General features: G+C 39.8%; 1 protein-coding gene across 1 annotated transcript in view; it reads right to left on the bottom strand.

The window, feature by feature from the left end:
- Nucleotides 1-22,660, bottom strand: part of dkk2 (dickkopf WNT signaling pathway inhibitor 2) — a 69,434-nt gene that overhangs the window by 45,222 nt on the left and 1,552 nt on the right. The window lies entirely within an intron of this gene.

Consider the following 22,660-nt stretch of genomic DNA (forward strand, 5'->3'; position numbering starts at 1 on the left):
TGTCAACCAATAGGCTGAGATCCTGCTTCTATAGATGGATTTTAAAGTTCAACAGATTTGGAATTATATTAGCTTTCTTCTCTTATCTCCTCCAGATGGGGTATTCATGACCATTGCCTGGCTGGTGAAGAATTGCAGAGAAGGATATTGGAGAAGCATCTGCCCATGGAGGTCCTGATGATATCCTCCACCAGGACCTCCACTCACTAACATAACTGTTGACATAGTTTCTATTGTTGGTATCATGTGTTCAAGTACCTTCTGACTTATGGCAACCCTAACATGAGATTTTCATGGCAATATTTGTTTGCTTTTGCCTTCCTCTGGGGCTGAGAGAGGCTGGGAGATGTCATTTAATGGGTTTACATGGCCGAATGGGAAACTGAACCCTAGTTTCGGAAGTAATAGTCCAACACACAAACCACTACACCACATTGGCTAAATGGATGCAGGTAAGTCCTAGAGGGATTCTGGTTGTTGTTCAAGATTGGAAGAAAATGTTGACTTCCACAGTGACAAAATGTTTTAAGATGGTGTAACTCTACTTTTGTAAGTCTCTAACAGGACACATCAGCCATCATTTGTTCTTCCCATTTCTGTTTGAATACAATAAATCAAGAGATCCAATGTGGTGTAGAGCACTGGACTACACATTCCTGCTCAGTCATGGAATCCCACTGGGTGAATTTGAGCAAGGTACTCTCTCAGCCACAAATGAAGGCAAAGACAAGCCCTCACTAAACAAACTTTGCCAATATATTCCCATGACAGGTTGTCTTAGGGTCGCTGTAAGTTGGGAAATGATTATAAGGCACACAATAGCAATATATCAAAGCTTTGTAATGAACAGCAGTAAAATCATTCTGCTAGAATATATATATTCTCATAAGCCAGAAGATATCTTCCTTCACCAGTATACTTGTAAGTCAAAAGCATTAGAGGAAATATGCCTCTGAATGGAGATGAGATAACAAGTGTGGTATGTTATTTGAGCAGGTACTGGGAGTTGAGAAAATTATGGTGTCATTATGAACACACTCTCTCTCTCTAAGAACAACAATAGTTACAAGAGTGAAAGAGAGAAGGAGGAAGAATTGGCACATTCCTTCATTTGGAAGCAAGTATAACACGTTCTCTTTACAGATAAATGTGCCTTGCTGCCACAATATAGTATACCTTCCCTCCATGGACTTTGGTTAAGAACACAAAGTAGAATTTCCAGGATCTTTTGACATCTCATGTGAGGGCCAGCTTTCTCTTTGCTGGACTGCTGCCTGCCATTATGAAGGAAACATCATCTTGTATGTTTTAGCTGCAGGATGTAAAAACATTGCATGTAACAAATCAGAGTTACAAATCACAGTGTTTGGGAGTCATTATGTTGAAAATAGCAGTTTTCAATCTGTGGAGGAAGCACTGGGATAATTTTGGGACCCCCTGTACCACTAAGTGTGTGAGATTCAAATATCTATATATTATTATTATACCAGACTGATTCTACAGTAGTTTTCAATAGAAATGATATTCCAGAATTCTGTCTTTTTATTGCTAGCCCTTTGCCCTCTCTATCAAATATTGACTGCTGAAAAGTGAGCCATAGAGATACTATGCAGCAAAAGAGAGGAAATCAAAACCAGAAAGTTGGCCATTGTAAATCAGCATCTTATATATTCAGAAGATTTGATTGATCTCAGATCAGGGAGTTCCACCGCACACACTGCTTCTACCACTAGCACTGTATTGCTGGTCAACGGGAAACCACGTAGATGCTTCTCTGGAGAACAACCCGGTGCCAAAGCTTCTGGAAGGCTAAAATCAAAACAGACGCAGAGCGCTGCCTGTCTGAATTGGCACCGCTCTTCCAGCTGGAGAACATATGAGGCACCAGTTTGTCTTTTTAACATTAGGAGAGCCAGGAAGGGATTCATTAAAGCAAAAGAAAAGCCGCAACTTGGCTTGTAACATCCTTGCATCCCTGTCCAGTTTTATATAGAAAGCATTAGATCAATGTAGGAATAAAGGATTAGGAGGTGTTAGTGAAAAGGATACTTCATGCAGATGAAATGCATCCTACACAGCAATTGCCTTTCAGATCAAACTGTATGGCTCAAGGCCTCAATTTAGCAATTCTCTAGATCATGTGACCAAAAGACTGTAGTTTCTATATATAAATTACTCAGGACATTTGAATAATTCAGCACCAAGTTATACTAAGTGGGAAAGAGTTTCATTTCATTGCATAGTTGAAACACCAAAGGAAACATACACATTAGTTGGTTTATAGCAAATGCTGAGTGTTGTAGTTTTACAATGAAAGGAAAGTTGCAATGATCTAGAGATCTTGTGAAAGCATGCTCACTGTTATGACCTCATCATACGAGCTAATTTGTCCGTTGTACACTGGTTCCTCTCCCTGTGTACAATGTACATCTACTTCCGGCAGGGCTTCATGGCAAAAGGGGAGAGGAAGGGGCAACAATTTGCAACAACAATGAGGGGAACCCGGGCAGCGAATGCTTCCCTCATGGGATGGGGCCAAGGGTAAGTCAGGTGATGCAGATAATGGGGCAATGGGTTCTCCGTGCCCCCCGCCAGGACCCCATGGATTTGCCACAATGCATGGTGAATCCCAGTGTTAAGATAATAAGGTCTTTAGTGTATATTTGTAAACTATAAGCAAACAGTCATAAGACATATATGGTGGAACTGAGATTAGATTATTGAGCTTTGTTACTCCTGAGTTATAATGAGAATGATATGTATCAAAGGAAAGGGAAAGGAGCATTACAGACTATTTAGAACTTCACACACATGCAAAATTGTGTTTTAAAAGGCTGCATTTATTTTTATGTTTTGTAATCTATTCATGAACATTGCATTCATTTTGTCATTTGTTCATAAAAGATTAATGTCACCCCACACTTTGGGGAAGGAAAATGAAGTAGAGATAGAAGAGAGATGGGAGCTCTCCCACAGGTGGTTTTCTTTTCAGGAAAATAATGCCGAAGGACCCTTGTGAATCTCCCATACCCATATGGCTGCCCTCTTCCACCTGCTATTTCTTCCTCACAACCTCTGAGGATGCCTGCCACAGATGTGAGTGAAACATCTGGAGTGAAAACTTCTGAAACATGGCTATACAGCCCAAAAGACTCACAGCAACTTAGCTGGTAAACTGGCTGGGATTTCTGGGAGTTGTAGGCCAAAACATCTGGGGACCCACTGGTTGAGAACTACTGACATAGACTGACGGCTGTAATGATCTGAACGACCTTTATCATTTGCCCAGTCCTTTGAAAATTTAGGACAAGTGACACGATTTGCATCTTTCTGGATCATATTATAGTCTATCCCACTCCCACAAAGTGATAACTTAATGCTTTATACCTGAGGCTTTAATACCACTTGGTACTGCATCCAATAAAGTGAATTTATATCCTTGAAAGATCATATAAAATAATATTTAAAAGGTATTGCCCTTCCTTCCTTCCTTTCTACTCGCTTCCCTTTCTCCTTTTTATGCTGCAGGAGACTGCTATAGACAACTTCTTTGAAAACTAAGACTAAAGTTCACTTTCAATTTGTTACAGCTGCTATGTTGAGGATCCCCTAAGGAGAAAAATTATTATAATATCAAGAGGATTCTTCTGCTTAAATAGCCATTTCCTTGTTAGGGAAGTTCCTGGAAATAGAAAAAAAAAAGCCTCAAATTTTACAAGGACTTCTTTGGAAGTGCTATGTTAATTCAAACAATGGCAGAAATGTTTTTACTAAGCTAAGAAGCAGTCTTTCCAATGAACATTTTAATATACAATGAATTTTGAACTTAATGTTTGACAGACAGCTGTTGTACTTCAGTGAACACATTAGCCTATTAACAAGATGCACATGAGGTAAAATGCATCACGACGTTTTGCTCTGGGAATTGGAGAAAGGAACGCCAGTGGCCAGGTTTGCTTTGTTCCTCCTCCTGGATAACAATAGAAGCCATTTCAGGAAAAAAAAAGTTTCCCATATAAACATGTATCTTAAATATAACCCAGAAAAGACTTTCTCAAATACTGCTAGACTAACTGAACTATTTCTCTCTAAATAACATTTGTTGCAAATGGACTCCCTAGCTCCTTCATGACCACATCCTGATCTCTACTGTTTTATGTCTTATTGGCACACATTCCCCAAAAACTGTAAGACGAAAGGGAGTTCAGTCCATAAGTGGATAATAAACTGTTCTATGTCATCTATCTGTGGAGCAAAACCTGGAGGGCGATCCAATTGGTTACCAAAATCACACAGCCTAGCATTTGCATATTGACTGGCTGAACAGCTTCCAACACACTAAATAAATATTTGTGCCAAAAGTGTGTGTTGGGAGGGTGCTTTTTTGTTGCAAGACATCTGGGATATGTATACACCTGAAGGCCTCCTTCCATATGTTCACACATAACTAATAATATTATCCTACAACAGCAATGTAATGAAATCAGCCAGCTTACTTGTGGATGTATTTATGAATTGATATTGCAGTACATTCAGGATTGTTTGTCTCCTTGGAGAGCCATCCTACCTAACTTACTTAAAACTCTATATCAGTCTCACATATCAGTTACAGTTCTTCCCCAAGACACATATTGTCTCTCTTTCTGCTACATGTTTTTATTCAAAAGATAATCTTATCCCCGTGAACCTGTGTTTCTTCAGTATACAGTTGAGGATCATGAGTTTATATGCAGGTCATGACTAGGTTATGCGTTACCTCTGCATCACCCGCATCTTCATGTAAATCAAGCTTGCATTTCACACCTTAGGAAATGTAATGCTCAACTTATAATAATAAAACTTTATTTATAACCCACCCTATCTCCCCGGGGGGACTCTGGGCGATTTCCAACAAAAGATGACAAATATTCAACACCATAATAAACAACAGAAATGAAACAAACCAAATCAAAACAGTAAACAAAAAGATCAATATAAACTTATAGTAACTAGCCAAAAGGGTAAGTAATTAAATAGACATGGTAGGCTAGTTCCTGATGCTGCAATAACAATGCTTTCTATAGTCTGTGGCCTATCAGCCATAGATTGCCCATCTGTGCTTCAAACAGATATCAGCTTGAAGTTACAGCCATGCTGGTTGGGGATTTATGGGAAATAGCCCACAAAAGTACATTTCCCAAACTTTGGATGAAGTCCAGCTCTCAACTTTCAGCTGGGCTACCACCTTCTTTGACTACCAATATCGGACCACTTTAGCACATATATCATCTGCCCACTATGTTGCTATTAGAGCAGAAGAAACTAATCCTTGAATCTAAAAATTCAAGAGGGCACGGTTGGGAACTAGGCTGCAAAAGCAGGAGGGGAAAAAATCCCCTTTCCACTATAATGAAGTAGAGACATTTGTTATCCATGTAAAGATGCCCACATGGCAACCAAAGTCCATGCTTGCATGACATGTAATGCTTTGCCAGATACATGGAATACCAAATGGGGGCAAAATCCCTTTGAGTGACCTTCGTCTGGTTTGAATTGTGTCTTTCTGCTCCAATAAAACAGAGACATGTATGGCATCATCATTTCAATATTCACTCCATTTGTAAAGAAGTACAACTCTTTAGAAAAAAATCATTGTTCATTCTAAAACAAATCTGCTTCTGAAAAGTATTCACACAAAAGATTTCATCCTACTCTTGAATACATACATTCAGCTATACTGGTCCTTTACATCTCTTGGGGAGGTCAGTCTTCATAAGTTTCCTACTTGCAGACAAGAATGAATACATTTATCATTTTTTCCTTGCTGCAAGAAAGTTGCCAAAACGTGTTCTGTAAAAGAAAATCAGAGCATTTTTTAAACAGAAAATAACATTTGTGCACACGGAAATTAGGCTCTGCACAAAATTGTTTTTTGAGCAGAAAATATTTTATTGTGTACAGAAACATTGCTTTCTGCACAAAAATGCAATTTTCTCTTAGAGATATAATCCCTAACTTCATGAGAATTTTCTCACAGAATAAATCCTGAATTGTAAAGCTTATCACCTATGATTTTCTTCAGCTGGCTTTCATGACACCTGAAAACACCAATTTTTATATTTGAAAGGAATATAAATTTGCTAATAATCCTAGCCCACACAGCGAATGATGAGGGATTGTGGAGATTAAGGTCCAGAGCAAGAAAGTAAATCTTCATAATTATTCATTTTTGCCAAGAAGAATAAATAATTCATGCTAGGAACTTGTAAAAAATGTGAGGATTTTGGTACCCCTCCCCAAGCTTCCTGAACAGAGAATCCTGCACAGCTCACTCTTTTTTCTCTTACTTTTCTACAGAGTGAACTCCTAACATCTGAATATCCCATCAAACTCAGATTCTTGACACATCCAGAAAGCATGGGTGCATTGGAAATCCTTTACTTTGTCATTAATTTAAATATTGATAAATATCCTTTCCATTCCTAGTCCAAGAACAATTTGAAGGTCACAGTGGTTCACTGTGATCTAGATACTGACTTTTTAGTACAGTGTCACTGACGTTACCATAGCTATTTTATACATTGAAACTCCCCTCCAGGGGATAATAACAGATTCCAGGAGCAGAGTTCATTGCAGCTGTAACTGAAGGGAAGAGTTTAGCATCCTATTTAGTTAGTTTAGCATCTACCACTCCCATGTCATTCCTTTAGTAAATTTACTTAAGGCATTCAAACAAATAACTTAATATCAAATCCTTATGCAGATGTTCAGAAAACATATAAGTGAAAGCGCTTATAGGACTATGCATATCATGTAATATCCTCACTGTCTATTCATTGAAATGGACGATCTGAAAAAAATCTGCTCCCTGATTGGAGAGACATTAGCCATCTCCAACCCCATTCTACACAGAAAAACTAGCTGAAACTTGGTGTTGGTATGTTGTCCTTCATCACTCAAGAGGCAGCAAAATAGCCAAGCAGGCTTAGTGGAAGTTGTGCAGTATTTCCTATCCCAGAACAGTGAAGGCACCCAAAAGCTGAGTTGCTATCACAAATGCCCCAGGAACACACATACTGACTAGTCTCCTGTTACTGATATATGCAGACAAATGTTATACTATGTGGGCTTAATTTTTTTTAATGATACACAATAATTATATCTGATGAACTGTAACATAAGCACATTTGTGAATGTGAAACTGTTGCACAAGTGGTTGCATATTAAAGAACACCAAGTATATAGTATGGCCCCTATATCTGCAGTAGATACATGCCTGGACTTACTGTGGAAATATGAAACTGCAGATCCCAGTTGAAATAAACAAACTTTTGGTGGAGAGCACCAGAGAACTCTAGCATTTCTATGTCCTCCAATGTGACTCTATGATCTGGCTGAAACATACTACAGAATAATGCTGGAAAACCTACAAAATGCTCAGAAAGAATACCTTCGTAGTATTTCTAGGTTCTCCAGCACAACTCTGTGATCAATTTCTGATGGATGCATACTATAGAATCACACTGAAGGGCCTAGAAAATGCCTAGAGATAACTTTGTTTTGGACATGGGTAAGTGAAATCACAGATACTGGAATACAAAAGTCATACTATATTCTATCTATCTATCTATCTATCTATATGTTGCCTTTCTTGCATTGCCTTTGTTGCAACTGCACAGTGGGTGGTCACCCACACACATTAACCATTTATCCACCTATATTGCACTATGTTAGTATTCATTAAAAGGGTTGCATAATATAACTCTGCCAGCAGACACTTGCTGTACACTAAAGGGATGTAGTTTATTGGCTATAATCTTCTATCTGAGTTTATTGTCACTGTCTAACTAATGATAAGGCTGGCTGGATGTGCCTATGATATTTGCCATTTCCCCCAGAATTTGGAGGAGTTGTTTTGTTTTTGCAATGCCCCATAGCCAAATGCTTTGCCTGACTTACTGGGCAAGGGCCATTGCAGTTCTGGGTGCTCTCTGGCCCAACATGGCACCTTCAGGAGGCTTCTTCAGGAGGCAGTGGGAAAGGTTCCCACCACTTGGCCAGCTGTCCAATTAGTGGCAGGCTAGGCTTCGCCACCCAATTGGCCAGGGCCAGGCTCAGGTGTGGCCTGGGCAGCCTAATTAAGGCTGCCCTGGGGCAGTGCAAGCAACAGGCCTACATTGGTTCCACCTCCCACCCACCCATATACGTTATGTTTTTGGTTTCAGTTAACTGTTCTTTGTCACAACTCCAGGTTGGCATGTGGCATGGGCCCTGGATCTGGCTTGCTTACCCCTCGCTCTTGGTAGGAGGAGGGAGCTTCCAGTGTTACCAGAGGTGCAGCGGTAACATTGGCCTGGTTTGGTTCCGTCCGCACTGTGGCGTCAATAGCGGTATCAGTCAGCAGTGAGCTGCCCGATCTAGGATCCATGCATGCTAGCCAACCCTTGTCCTGTAATCAATAAACAAGTTGTGGCCATTTGTTATGCCAATCCTGTGTTTGAGTCTTTCTTGATTCTGTTGGCTGGAGGCGTGTCACCCATGCACACGCAATAGATTTTAGGAGGTGTGTTCCAAAACTATAATGTTCAAACTTCGCTAACACCCAAACCCAATCAACTCATGGTGAGTTTTGAAAGCACATTCGGCCAAAGACAACTGTACTCAGATTATCACAATTAAGAGCAGAAAGGGAATTGATGGAAGCAGAAGGGCTGGTGAACATAACCTCCACACACATAAAGTTTCATAATATCTTAATGGTGTGCAGCAATCCTATAAATCCAGGTAAATCTCCTATACGTACTGGGCCCTAGGGAGGTACAACTGGAAGCTACAAGGCATAGAGCCTTTTCGACCTATGCTCCAGTTCTGTGGAACTCATTGCCTCCATATGTTAAAGCAATGTCGGAGTTGTGACCTTTTGTAAAAGCGCTCAAGACTTGGCTGTTTGGTTGTGCATTTAAGTAAATCAGATCTAATTTGCCAAATAGTCACTGTTGAATGTTTTTAGGTTGAATGTTTTTATATTGTGGAATGATATTTTAAATTGTAAGTCGCTCGGAGCACTCTGGTAGAGAGCAACTAATTAAGAAATAAAGTGAAGTGAAGTGAAGTATAAGGCAGGAGAGGAGAGAACAAAGTCAAAGGAACTATGTCTTCAAATGTTTGTTCAGCACATGCCAGTTCATGGATGGGGATAGAACCACTCCATCACTGGGATGGATGTAATGTTCTTCCTTTGTTCTAAGCACATGTTAGCGGGTCTTTGATTCTATAGATCCATTGTTTCTTTTTAAAGGTCCATACTATGCCTTCCTTTCCAACTTTCTGATGGCAGAGTTTATAATTTTAGCCTGCCTCAGTACTTGGTAGTTTACACGATTCTAAAGAGTTTAAGTATAGCATGTACGCGTATTTATGTTTCCTGTTTGTTGGTCTCAGCCATGTCCTTTTTTGACCTACATCAGTTAATCTGTTTTTTTGTCCTTCATTTTGTAATCTGAAGTTCTTCTGCTCTATTTTTGAAGATCACATGCTACAAAGCTTTTCACTATGAAGTGTTATGAAACTTTTAGTATCTGTAAGTAAACCTACCTTGTATGTGGGGTTGTTGTATGTCTTTCGGGCTGTGTGGCCATGTTCCAGAAGCATTCTCTCCTGATGTTTTGCCCACATCTATGGCAGGCATCCTCAGAGGTTGTGAGGTATGGATGCTTCTGGAACATGGCCACACAGCCCGAAAGACATACAACAACCCTGTGATCCCGGCCATGAAAGCGTTCGACAACACTACCTTGTATGTTTTTGCAAAAAACACAAACCCCAATTTATTTCTCTACCAGACTAGATGAGTGGTGATCTGCCTGCCCAAGGGAGAGAAGAATCCCAATCATTCTATGGTCTCTGGGCCACACTGACTGAGTCTACCTACTTCAGTGGTTTGAATGGTGATCATGTGAGTTCGGGAATTGTCATGAAACCATCACAATTCATAAAATTAGCGCATGAAGGTTGCTGTGTTTTACCACCAACCTACCACCATCCTATCACATCCTAAAAATGGAATTTCATTTAAAAAAGAGAAAGTATAATCACACCAATCCTTCAGTCATTCCACAACATCCTAGTTCAAATTATAAGATCATCCAATCACATAACATCTCATCTTAGTGGGCTTAGCCAAGTAGGATTCTGGTACTTAAAGTAGGGTAAAGGCTGGTACTTATTATTGTAGAGATTAAAAAAATACATTATGGTATTTTCACCCCTTTCATGTTAATATATTAATAAGCAAAGGGGGACTCATTATAACAAGGAGAAACAGGAGGAAAAATCAATACAGATGCCAAAAATAAACAAGAAAGTTTCATAATAAATAGTTATATTTTATAAAGCAAAATGCAATAGCAAACAGTTCACACTCACCATCTAAAACTATAATTGTTTCTGGCTTTCATCATTAAATTTTGCCTAGTTCCCATGGTTAAAGGGTTGGTATTCTCTGGACCACTAATTATTTAAGATACTGTGGTTACATGTTTAGTATTTGAAAAGCCCTGTTATGGCTATGCCCCAAAATCCTGTGGTCAATTATTTCCTGTCATGCAGTTTTATTTGCCCACTGGTATGAAACACCATCTAGTGACTGTTTGAGGGATGTTACAATTTCCATTTTAATGGTAACCTCCAGCTCAGGAAAAATTGGTATGCAAATGACTGGAAGGATCTTTCCAAATGGAAACATTCTGGTTTGGATTTAAATTCTCCACCCATATAATTTTCATAGAACTCAGTGACTGAGTGAATACATGATTTTAAACACTTAAAATAATCAAGAAGTTGATACACATAAAAAGTCACAGATTGTGTAACAAACATCTCAAAGACCTTTGTCCCTATTTCGTTCCCCTCCCAAGGTTTTTAATGTCAACTTTTATTCCTCTCTAGTTATCACCCCCTATTTCCTATCAATCAATAATTAATGTTTTTGGTGTCCAATTCACCACCATATGCCCTCATTATTCCAATTGAACACATTCTTTGCTTTGAACGTATTATGCCACAGCATATCGCAACCATATGCGGGAGCTTGAAGTGGTCTAAAGACTAGACAGGGCACAGGTTTATTTGGTTTGGTTTTTATGTATTGCCAATGAAACTGTTAATTTCCATGGCATTTTGGGAATGTCAGGGGCCCCTAGAATCATAGAATCATAGAATAGTAGAGTTGGAAGAGACCTCATGGGCCATCCAGTCCAACCCCCTGCCAAGAAGCAGGAAATCGCATTCAAAGCACCCCCGACAGATGGCCATCCAGCCTCTGTTTAAAAGCCTCCAAAGAAGGAGCCTCCACCACGGCCCGGGGGAGAGAGTTCCACTGTCGAACAGCTCTCACAGTGAGGAAGTTCTTCCTGATGTTCAGGTGGAATCTCCTTTCCTGTAGTTTGAAGCCATTGTTCCATGTCCTAGTCTGCAGGGCAGCAGAAAACAAGCTTGCTCCCTCCTCCCTATGACTTCCCCTCACATATTTGTACATGGCTATCATGTCTCCTCTCAGCCTTCTCTTCTGCAGGCTAAACATGCCCAGTTCTTTAAGCCGCTCCTCATAGGGCTTGTTCTCCAGACCTTTGATCATTTTAGTTGCCCTCCTCTGGACGCTCTCCAGCTTGTCAACATCTCCCTTCAACTGTGGTGCCCAAAATTGGACACAGTATTCCAGGTGTGGTCTGACCAAGGCAGAGTAGAGGGGGAGCATGACTTCCCTGGATCTAGACGCTATTCCCCTATTGATGCAGGCCAAAATCCCGTTGGCTTTCTTAGCAGCCGCATCACATTGCTGGCTCATGTTTAACTTGTTGTCCACAAGGACTCCAAGATCTTTTTCACATGTACTGCTGTCTAGCCAGGTGTCCCCCATTCTGTATCTTTGATTTCCATTTTTTCTGCCGAAGTGAAGTATCTTGCATTTGTCCCTGTTGAACTTCATTTTGTTAGTTTCGGCCCATCTCTCTAGTCTGTCAAGATCGTTTTGAATTCTGCTCCTTTCTTCTGGAATGTTGGCTATCCCTCCCAGTTTGGTGTCATCTGCAAACTTGATGATCGTGCCTTCTAACCCTTCGTCTAAGTCGTTAATAAAGATGTTGAACAGAACCGGGCCCAGGACAGAACCCTGCAGCACTCCACTTGTGACTTCTTTCCAAGATGAAGATGACGCATTGGTGAGCACCCTTTGGGTTCGTTCGCTTAGCCAATTACAGATCTACCTAACCGTAGTTTTGTCTAGCCCACATTTTACTAGTTTGTTTGCCAGAAGGTTGTGAGGGACTTTGTCGAAGGCCTTACTGAAATCCAGGTACGCTACATCACACAGCTGTATAAAATCCACATTAAACTGGATTATATGGCAGTGTGGACTCAAATAACCCAGTTCAAAGCAGATGTTGTGGATTATCTGCCTTGATATTCTGGGTTATATGGCTGTGTGGAAGGCTCAGACACAAGTCTGTTCCCACTTGCCTGGAGAAATGGTATGCTATAGGAGTCAATGAAGGACTAAAGGTACCTGGGCTGTGACTTGAAGTTTCCAAAGTATCTCATCAAATATCCTCACTGGTTCACCTTGGGCCAGATGCATACTTTCAGCCTATCTTACCCTCATATTGTTATGTTCATGGGCTGTATCTTAGCTAGTTCTGGTGACCCAGAAAGATACAATGGTTGATGGTATTGAAAGACACCAATAGATGCACTCCTCCTGTCAAGGTCTATGCCAAGGTGACCAAAGCTGTCTCTGTCTCATAGGACTTTATCACAGAGGTGGCTGCAAGTGTCATAGGACACTTGCACCCCTGCTGATCCACGGAGCTCCAAGCCGTCCATTACATGATACACACAGGCTTCCAGCAGGGCTTAGTTGATCAACTAGGGCTTCCCATATTCCCATATTCTATTGTTCCCATATTAGGAACAATGGGGCCAGTACGGGAGGAAGCTACACAGTGATACTTCTCCACGTGTGATAGGGAAATGTCGCTGCAGGCGAGGTGGGGCACAGGGAACAAGGATTGCCCTGCTGCTCCGCCGATTCACCAAAGAGGTTGCCAAATTGTCCTGCATGACCTCATCAATGTGACAAGGTTGTTAGTTCTGAAACCAGATTGAAATGGATCTAAACAATCCAGAAAGTCCCTGGAGTTAGGAGACCACTACATACTCTAATAACTGGTCCAAAAATTGTATGTGGATATAGGAAAATAACTATTCATTATACTGAGAATCAGTGATGGTTCACGAAACAAAGGCCTCACAACTTTAGGTAAGTTGGAACTCTGTTATGCTGTAAAGAGTCACTGACTACTCCTTCACCTACTCAGCCAGTCTCCCTCTAACCTGTATATTAAGCTAGGAAGACCAAAGATCCAGCACACATTGTAGTGGTTTTCACCAATACGAGGAAAACTGTCAATATCCTAAAGCTGTACAAATTGAAAGGCACCGAAGTTACATCCAATGGAACTATATCAACTATAGCATTCAAGATGAAGGGCATCTGAACAATGTTATCACCAAAGGGTTGCATATTAGTCTTGACAGGCAGCAAATCAAATAACCTTTCACTCCAAGGTTAACAATATGTAGTACTTCCATGATTGTGCTACTCATCCTCCTATTCCTTCCTTCTGGCTGTGGAAAAGTATTGTTGCTGCTGTTACTACTTCTCATTGGTGTGTATGTTGTTTCACATGGTTACATAAGTGGCATGGAGAAGTTTCTACTCCCTAGGAGATTTCAATAATGTAAAACAAACAGAGCATGAGAGGCAATGATCACCAGTTGTAAGGGTTAGAGCACTTCAAAATATATTATTGCACCAATGGGTATGCATAGTAAGAGAAGCAGAGGCAGTGGAAGTGATATTTATGGACCCTTTCATCTCAGTTGATCCTGCCTTGGGGTAAAACATTAAACAGAGTGAGGCAGCGGATACTGGAGTTTTACAGAAGATACAACTGTGCCTCTGACACATCCTTTCCTATAGGCTCCTAAACTTGCCTCCTGTCCTCTGGTATTTTGGAAGACAGAGCTCTCACCAGTGCTGAAATGGCAGGGCGTGAGTTAAAAGAATGGCTTGTGATTGTCACAAGTCAAACCACAGGTTTCTGAGAGCCTTACTACCTAAATATTTGTTTTGGTTGGCATTCATCAAATTGTAAATGGAGACAATGAAATAAGGTACTCATTGAACTTCTTACTTACTGTTGCCCACTGACCTATATCTCCTGATTCTAGCCTGCAAGCTGAACACTTCAATACATTTCTCTCTAATACTGTACAGAGTAACCGACTGAGGGGCCAAAATAAAAGAGAGAGAAATCTACTCAGCTTTCATGCAATCATTTTTACTACTTGCTGTTTAATTCAGAGCACAATGCATTTGTTGTCTATTTTAGACCAAACCTTAAAGAAGCTATCTTAGGTGCTGAAACTGTTTGGAGGTTAAAGTGTGATACCTTGGATAAAGTTGGGATAAAATCCCAAAATAGACTCAATTCTCCACTGACATTGAAACTACCAAAGACTAGAACGAAGTCCTCACAAATTAGTGAATGAAGAAATAAAATATGTATTTCTTGCCTAGTTATATCAATTCTGCATACCTAACAACCCCTTCAGATGGGAAGCAAGCTTTTTCAGACCCCAGGCCTACATAAATGAGGATAAAAGATACATATGTAGAGGGAAGCCACTCTACCCTTCCCCCAGAACACCAAGGAGTTTTTATTAAATGTATATTTTGCTCATTTTTCAAGCATAGTGTTGGGAGGGACACTCATTGGAAGAGATGGGTATAGCCATTATAACTTTGCAACAACCCTAAGCTTAAAATATGAATCTTAGTCCAAGACTACCAAGAGAGTTATAAAGTAACAATTTTCAAATAGCTAAAACAGGGCAATGGAATATCAATGAAGTTCCTTAGTAGGCCCTGCCCTGAGACCTGACAACCAAAGTATGCAGATGAGGCCATATAATAATTTTTTTAAAGGAACTATTGGCACTTTCCCCAAGAATGCCCTCCTTATTGCTAAGGCTGGAAGCTGACTTTCCTTCCATTAAGGCAAGAATTCATGATCTGAGAGTCAAATAATTAAACTTTACAGATACACAGAAAATGAATTATCTCCTTGCAGGGGGTTAAGTGCACATTTAACTTGCAAGACATCATAACTACTAGAAGGTATACCTAGTGAGAATCTCAGAAATAAGATAATAAAGAAGGCTTAATGAACAGTCTTTTAAAAGCCTAGCCCTTTAAAATGTATTTTAGCTCTGTACATAAACCTCTGCCTCTGGCAAGGCTTGCTCCGACTTTCGATTGATGCAATAATATGTTTTGACTCACTGTAAGGAACCTGACGAAATAAATATAGTAACCCTATGAGATATGGCTACGGTGTCTCTAATTAGACTGCAATAGCTTCAGTTAAGACAGCAGCCATCTCTCATGGCTCAGTCTAGTACAGAATTAGGCACACCTAGTTGTGCATACAGAACCAGTTCTCTATTGGGCAGGATAAGGAAACAGCCACACAACTATCTTGTGACAGCCACACAACCATTCCAGAGTCATTGAACTATATCCTTTCTGATGTAAGATAGATCTGTGTGTGCCATACAGAGTGTCCTAAATCCTTTAAACTGCTCTGCTGACAATGTAATGGAGCATACTGACCTGTGACCAGTTGTCAAGTACATTTTCCAGTTAGTGATTGAGTGTGCTTTTGTACAGCAAATACGGGAGAGCAACATTTCTTTATAAACCAAGCTACTTTTGCTGTGAGTTTTCCGGGCTGTATGGCCATGTTCCAAAAGCTTCTAGAACATGGTCATACAGCCCGGAAAACTCACAGCAACCCAGTGATTCCGGCCATGAAAGCCTTAAACAACACATCAAGCTAGCTTTCTCCAGGCTTTAATATTTTGGCATTTTTATGGGTGATATTCATTTCCTTATTCCAAATTTATGGAATATTTTCTTTTATAAAGAAAGAGAAAGAACTCAAATGGAGAGGATCAACAGCTAGATATACAGATGTGCTCTCTTTAGCATATATCCTCAAATGCACACGTAAGCCAATATATTTCACATTGTGTGCACAGAAAAAAAAGGAATGACACTGAGACAGAGCTGTGGCGTGGCCAAGTTTTACAGCTGCTAAAGACAATTGCAAACAGCATTTAAAAGGTGAACGAGTTCACAGGTGCAGCAGTGTGAATTTACTATTTAAGTAAAGAAAAAGGCTGTCAGCGTTAGGATGACAGGGCTGGACAATGGAAAAAGATTGGAAAATGCAAGATTTTTGCCCAGACTCTAGGTCAGCTAGTTGTCTTTTCAAACAAATCAGGTCTTTTCCCAAAAAGAAAAGAGTTGCTACTGCTGCTGCTGCTATTAGGATGAATTGCATGTTATATTTTAGAAATACACCTAAGGTTTTAAAGTGTAAATCTAAAATGTAATCTATAAATATGCTAAAGAACTATCTAAAAATGCCTGGATCATACAGATATACTTGCCAGAGAGTTGGAGTCAGCTATAGTTCCCTGTCGAGATCATACACAATATGAAACTGGCTGCACAGGGTGTGAAATGGACCACACACATACATGAAACAGCACCGCAACCTGTTACAGATAATAGAATGCACTGTAAATTGTGACCCATCCTTAGGTGAATTATCAGTCGCAGATTGCAGTCTAAATATTGCTGAACACACCCAAATATACTAATGAAGACTTAGGAATGCAAATTAGTTCATCAGATTAATTCAATGTGCATTGTACACTGATGTTTCATGCAGACTTGATGTATTTTAAGGCACAAACCAGAATCATTCCAACTATACTCCATTCATACACAATCACATCACTTTTGGCAACTTTCTAAAAGCAAACTTTGTTTGGGATCTAATTTTTTCCTTGCTATTTTAACAACAAATGCCTTGGGTTTTATGAATTAGTCTCCTGTTTTAATATTGTATGCTTTATGTCGATTTTATTGATTGTTTTAATGATAATTGAGGTTTTATTGGTATTGTTTTATTGTTGTATCATTGATATTTGATTGTTTTATCAGGCTAGGCCCCATGTAAGCCGCCCCAAGTCCCTTTGGGGAGATGGGGCGGGGTATAAAAATAAAGTTATTATTATTATTATTGTTATTTTTACTTAATTAATTTTAAAATGTTTCTCCTGTTGAAAGCTGTAATTATACAAAATAAAATACTATAAAGCAAAGAATAAAAGAAATAAGGATGTGGTGAGACAGGGAGAAAGAAAGAAAAAATGAAGCTGGTCTATTTTAACAAGAAATGTACTCCTCAGAACAAACCTTTATAACTGGAACACACCAATTACTATTAATCCCATTAAAGTTTGTTTACAATACAATTATGAATTTGCTATGTGTGGATTATTCAGGATGTATAATCACTGAGAGCCAACATTGTGTAGGAGCTTGAGCTTTGCACTAGGATTCAGAAGACCAGGTTTTGACTCCCCGGTCAGCCATTAAAACCTACTTGGTGACTTTGAACAAGTACTACTCTCTCTGCCTAAGAGAATGACAACAGCAAACCCCCTATGAATAAATGTTGCTAAAATAAACCACAATTGTTGGGCCATCTTAGAATCACCATAAGTCAGAAATGATTTGAGGGCACTCAACACTCCACTATTCCGAAAACTAGCAGATCAACACCTCCAAAACTATGAAAATGCCATTGAAGTAAACCATTCACAAAACAATGCATTCTAGAGATGGGCAATCAAAATCACCATCGTTGTGAAGAACCTGGTGGAAATCATATATAGCATGTTAACCAGAAAAAAAATGTGTACCATATCACTGTTTATTCCCATGTTACATATTATAATTTTTCTTTTTTTCAACCTCCGTGCCTTCATGTATTTCAAAATTGTATAACTCAAAACATTAAGTGTCAATGCACACATCAAAAATTAATAGCAAAAGCTTTTATGTACTGCATGATTTAAGATTGTATGCTAAATTGATCTTTCCTAATCTGATGTTATCCAGATGAGTTGGAGAATAATTCCCAAAATCTATAACTAGCATGAATGTCAGATGATTATTACGGGCAATGTAGTCCAACACATCTTGAATATATCAGTCTGAGGTGAGGAGTCTAAATTATCCCCACAGCCTATAAATTATATCTATAAATTATGTCTACCTATAAATTAAGTCCTCCCTAAAGAAATAAAAATGTTTACTAAAGGCATCAAAATTTCTGACTTATCAAAAAGTATAACTTTGACTATAATGGCTATCATGACTGCCACCACTACTGGATATATAATATCCAAATTATATAGGCACAGTATACAAAAAACACATAATCCAACCTATCCTGGCCTGGTGCCCACTACAGCACCCATTATCCCTAGACTGCCCTCATGTCCTCCATATTCAGATACTTTGCAATCTATAGTAGACAAGACAAGCTGGGAGCAACTGAAACCATGAATATGAGTTATGAGCACTGAATAGCAGAATGTTAAGTAGAAGTGAAGACAGTAAGTTACAGTTCAGATCAAACTTCACAAAAGTAATGAAGAAGGACAGGAAAAATCCTACTGAATAATAAGATCATAGGTTGTAGTGCTTTAAAAGACTTCTAACTGGGACCTTGTCATCCTTCTGATAGACAGAGAGGACAATACTGGAACAGACACCGATAGACTGACACAGTATAACAGCTTTGCGTATTCCAAAGTCATTTGCCCATAGGACACATCATTCCAACCACATGAGGCAGCATGGTGTAAGGCATGAAGGTGGGAGAACAAGACCAAGAGAGGGGATAGTCAGTCAGGGACAGATTAGGAAGACTGTCCCTTTAATTGTACTGTGTGTGATGGAGATACTGTGGGGACCCCATCAATATAATACATATTATTAGAATAATATATCTCATGGATCAGCCACTAAGGTATTTTCCTTGACCTGTTTTTGCTTATCTGTCCAACAGTGAAACAGAATCACTGAAGTATCTCAAAGATAACAGTTTCATTGACTTGAAATTGAGTAGTTTCAAATTTTGTTTAAATCCCATCATCATCACCACCACCACCATCCATACTATCTTGTGCCAATCATAATGAATAAAAGCATTGACACTTATTAGTCCTATTGCACCCCCAACTACCATTGCAACACGGGCACAGCGAAAATTAATATTGTCTCCTATTTCCATTTAGCCTCAGTTTCAGATCTAAGACTTCTGAAAGCCTTTCTGCTTGAGGATCTCACCATATAATTTCCATTTTGTGATGTCATGCATTTCATTGTACCATATCAAAATATGCCTCCACTACTGTGCCAAGAATAAAAAAGAGACCCTTCTGGGAAGAGGATTCAAAAGCCAAACAATGGACCGGTAGGTTTCACCTTTCCAAATATCATTTGTTATTGTTCTAAGAATGTGTGTGCTTCAAAATTATAACATAGATATTATTATGAATTGCTTTTATTTTATTGTATTTTTCTTTGACGGTCCAGTCACTTAATCAGCAGCCTGAATGGCTTTGCAAGTGGTTGGTGCATTTTGAAAGACGTCTCTTTGGGATCTGGAGGAAGAGAACCTAAGGGCCTTTCAGTGACGACTGAATGTTGTTATTTCCTTTTGCAACACCACTGTCTACCTAGTTGTTGTTCACATGAAAGTGCTGAATCACACCAGTCTGTATCTGTGTGTATGGCAATCCAGGAGTTTGTTTCATCTTCTCTTTGTTTTCCTCTCTGTCCATACTGTAATCTTTAGAACAAACAATGCCTAACTGTCTCCTTCACCCTTTACTCCTTCAGGAAGGCACAACACTTTAAGTCAGAATGGAAAGAAAATAACCCAAATCTCTGCTTACTCCAGAGTAATGCTGTTTCCAGATCAAATCTGGAGAAGCCAGAGAAGGGAGGAGAAGAGAAAAAGGAAACATTCTTGACAAGCAAACCGGATAGGTTCCCAACGGACTTATCAGCTCCTCCATCAGTTACCCTTCCCTGTCCTTAGGTCTGTTATGGCCACCCAACACAGGAGCCAGGAAAAGATGAACAACTAAAATAGACCTGTTAAAGGAGGTTTATCTTCAGACTGTCTCGTTTCCTTAAGACAAGGAAAAAAGAGAGGCAGAAAGATGAAAGTAAATTGCAACAAAAGTAGTCAGGGGTATAGCTGGACCTAGGAGAGGGCATTGCTCTCCCATGAAATTTTTATGGAGTCCCCAAATGTCTAGCACTGTAATATCTTAAAGGATCCATTGAGAATTTGGAAATCCAGTTGAGACATTTAAAGAAAAGGAGCAAAGATAGGCAAACAGTAAATGCAAGTTTTCACCGTGAAAAATTTTCAATGTTTCACTCTCAGCAGTGCTAAAAATGTGGGAACTGAAATAAAATTTGAGAGGCATTATTGGAGAGGCAAAGCCCTTATTTACCCTGTTGTGCTGAATGAGCAAAAGTTTACCCGTCATTTTTCTAACCAAAATTACTTCTGGACCAATGGATGCAGAAGATGCAATTGTATTTTGCTTTTTGTCTTTCTCCCAGGAACAGCTTTGGTGGTCAGCAAAATAATCAAATCATTGTGTCATGTTCATGACCAATGGGGATGATAGAGGTTGTCATTCCAGAGATTTAAGAAATACTGTATTTCAAGAAACCAGTAAGGATTGCCTTGCCCAACTTCTCAGAAGTTTTTTCCTTGTTCTCCGATGCTTCTTTCAAGTTGCAGACTTTTGAAGATGGGAAGAGACAGCTAGTCTCTGGAAACACATATGTTCAGACACTCAATCCCTGGTTAACAACACATTCAAAAAGGAAGTCACTGAAAGGAAGGAGCAAAGGCAGTTCCTCCTTGTTGTTCCCTACAAATGTATTTGAAACAAGCAGGAAGGGGGACTTGTACTCTGAATTTGGTTGCTAGGGTCACCCATTGCCATTCTTAATTCAGAACGGGGATAGAAGCAACTGTTCCACTAATCTGAAACACATTTAGACCTCAATTCTAATAATCGGTCCCACTGATTTCAGTTAATCCTGCTTCAGATCATAGGCTTGATGGGAACCAAACCCTAGCTATGATCTCCCCGGGGTATTTTTCATTTACTGCCAACACTGCGCTTTCCTTCAGAACTTTTACACCTTCCCTTCACACTACATTCTGTGTGACAAATAGCAAGGTGTTCCAAACGCTAGGCACAAGGTTACTTATCAATGTGACAACTGGCACTTATTTACAACCATGGTGTAAAAATGCCAGCAAATATTATTCCCGTATAGAACTTGAGCATCTTTTTTCAGTATATGTATGTAACTTGCTGATCAGCTCACAACACTACCCTTGAACACATTTGCCAGTTGGAAATGCCGGGATGGTACAACCTCTATTTCCAGAGGCTTCCAAAAGACAAAAATATGGAACTCCGCTTGAGCCCAAGAGATGATTCTTAAATCTTCCCTCCAAAATTCATGCTGCCAGCCCTCCATATACACAGAATCCCCACTCACAGATTCCATGATCCACAACTTGAAAATAATATTTCCCCAAAAATATCCCTCCCCCCCAAAACTCCACAAGACATGATTTTGCCATTTTATATCAAGGACACTATTTTGCTATGCCACTGTATTGAATTAGACTTAATAAGTATCTATGGATTTTGATCCAAACCCAAGTGGAAAACAAAACCCACTACATTTGAAGCCCATTTACATCGTTGACTTTGTGCAGTCTGACAACACTTGTGTTAGAATCTTGGGAGCTGTAGTTTGGTGAGGCACCTGCACTCTTTGGCAAAGACCTTGAATGTACAACATGGCAGTTAACGTGATGTATGTCCAGCTGCATTCATTTCCTTAGTGTAGAGGCAACCCTAGTTTCCCGAAGGATGAGTTGTTGAAGGCTTTCATGGCCAGAATCACTGGGTTGCTGTGAGTTTTCTGGTTGTATGGCCATGTTCCAGAAGCATTTTCTCCTGACGTTTTGTCTGCACCTATCTCAGGCATCCTCAGAGGTTGTGTTGGAAACTATGCAAGTGGGGCTTATATATCTGTGGGGGAAAGGGCGGGAGAAAGAACTCTTGTCTTTTTGAGGAAGGTGAGAATGTTTCAGTTGGCTACCTTGATTAGCATTGAATAGCCATTCAGTTTCAAGGTCTGGCTGGTTCCTGCCTGGGGGAAGCCCTGATGGCCCTGATGGCTTCATGTCTGGAGTTCCTCTGTTTTCTGAAAGTTGTTCTTTATTCACTGTCTCGATTTTAGAGATCTTTTAATCCTGGTGGCTATGTTTTGTTCATCTTCATGGTTTCCTCCTTTCTGTTGAAATTGTCTATATGCTTGTGGATTTCAGTGGCTTCTCCGTGTAGTCTGACATGGTGGTTGTGAGAGTGGTCCAGCATTTCTGTGTCCTCAAATAATATGCTGTGTCCAGGTTGGTTCACCAAGTGCTCTGCTATGGCTGACTTCTCTGGTTGAGTTAGTCTCCAGTGCCCTTCATGTTCCTTGATTCGTGCTTGAGCAATGCTGCATTTGGTGGTCCGTAGATAGACTTGTCCACGGCTGCATGGTATACGGTAGACTCCTGCAGAGGTGCAACGATCCCCC

The sequence above is a fragment of the Anolis carolinensis genome, chromosome 5, assembly GCF_035594765.1.
Source record: "Anolis carolinensis isolate JA03-04 chromosome 5, rAnoCar3.1.pri, whole genome shotgun sequence".
Taxonomy (NCBI): domain Eukaryota; kingdom Metazoa; phylum Chordata; class Lepidosauria; order Squamata; family Dactyloidae; genus Anolis; species Anolis carolinensis.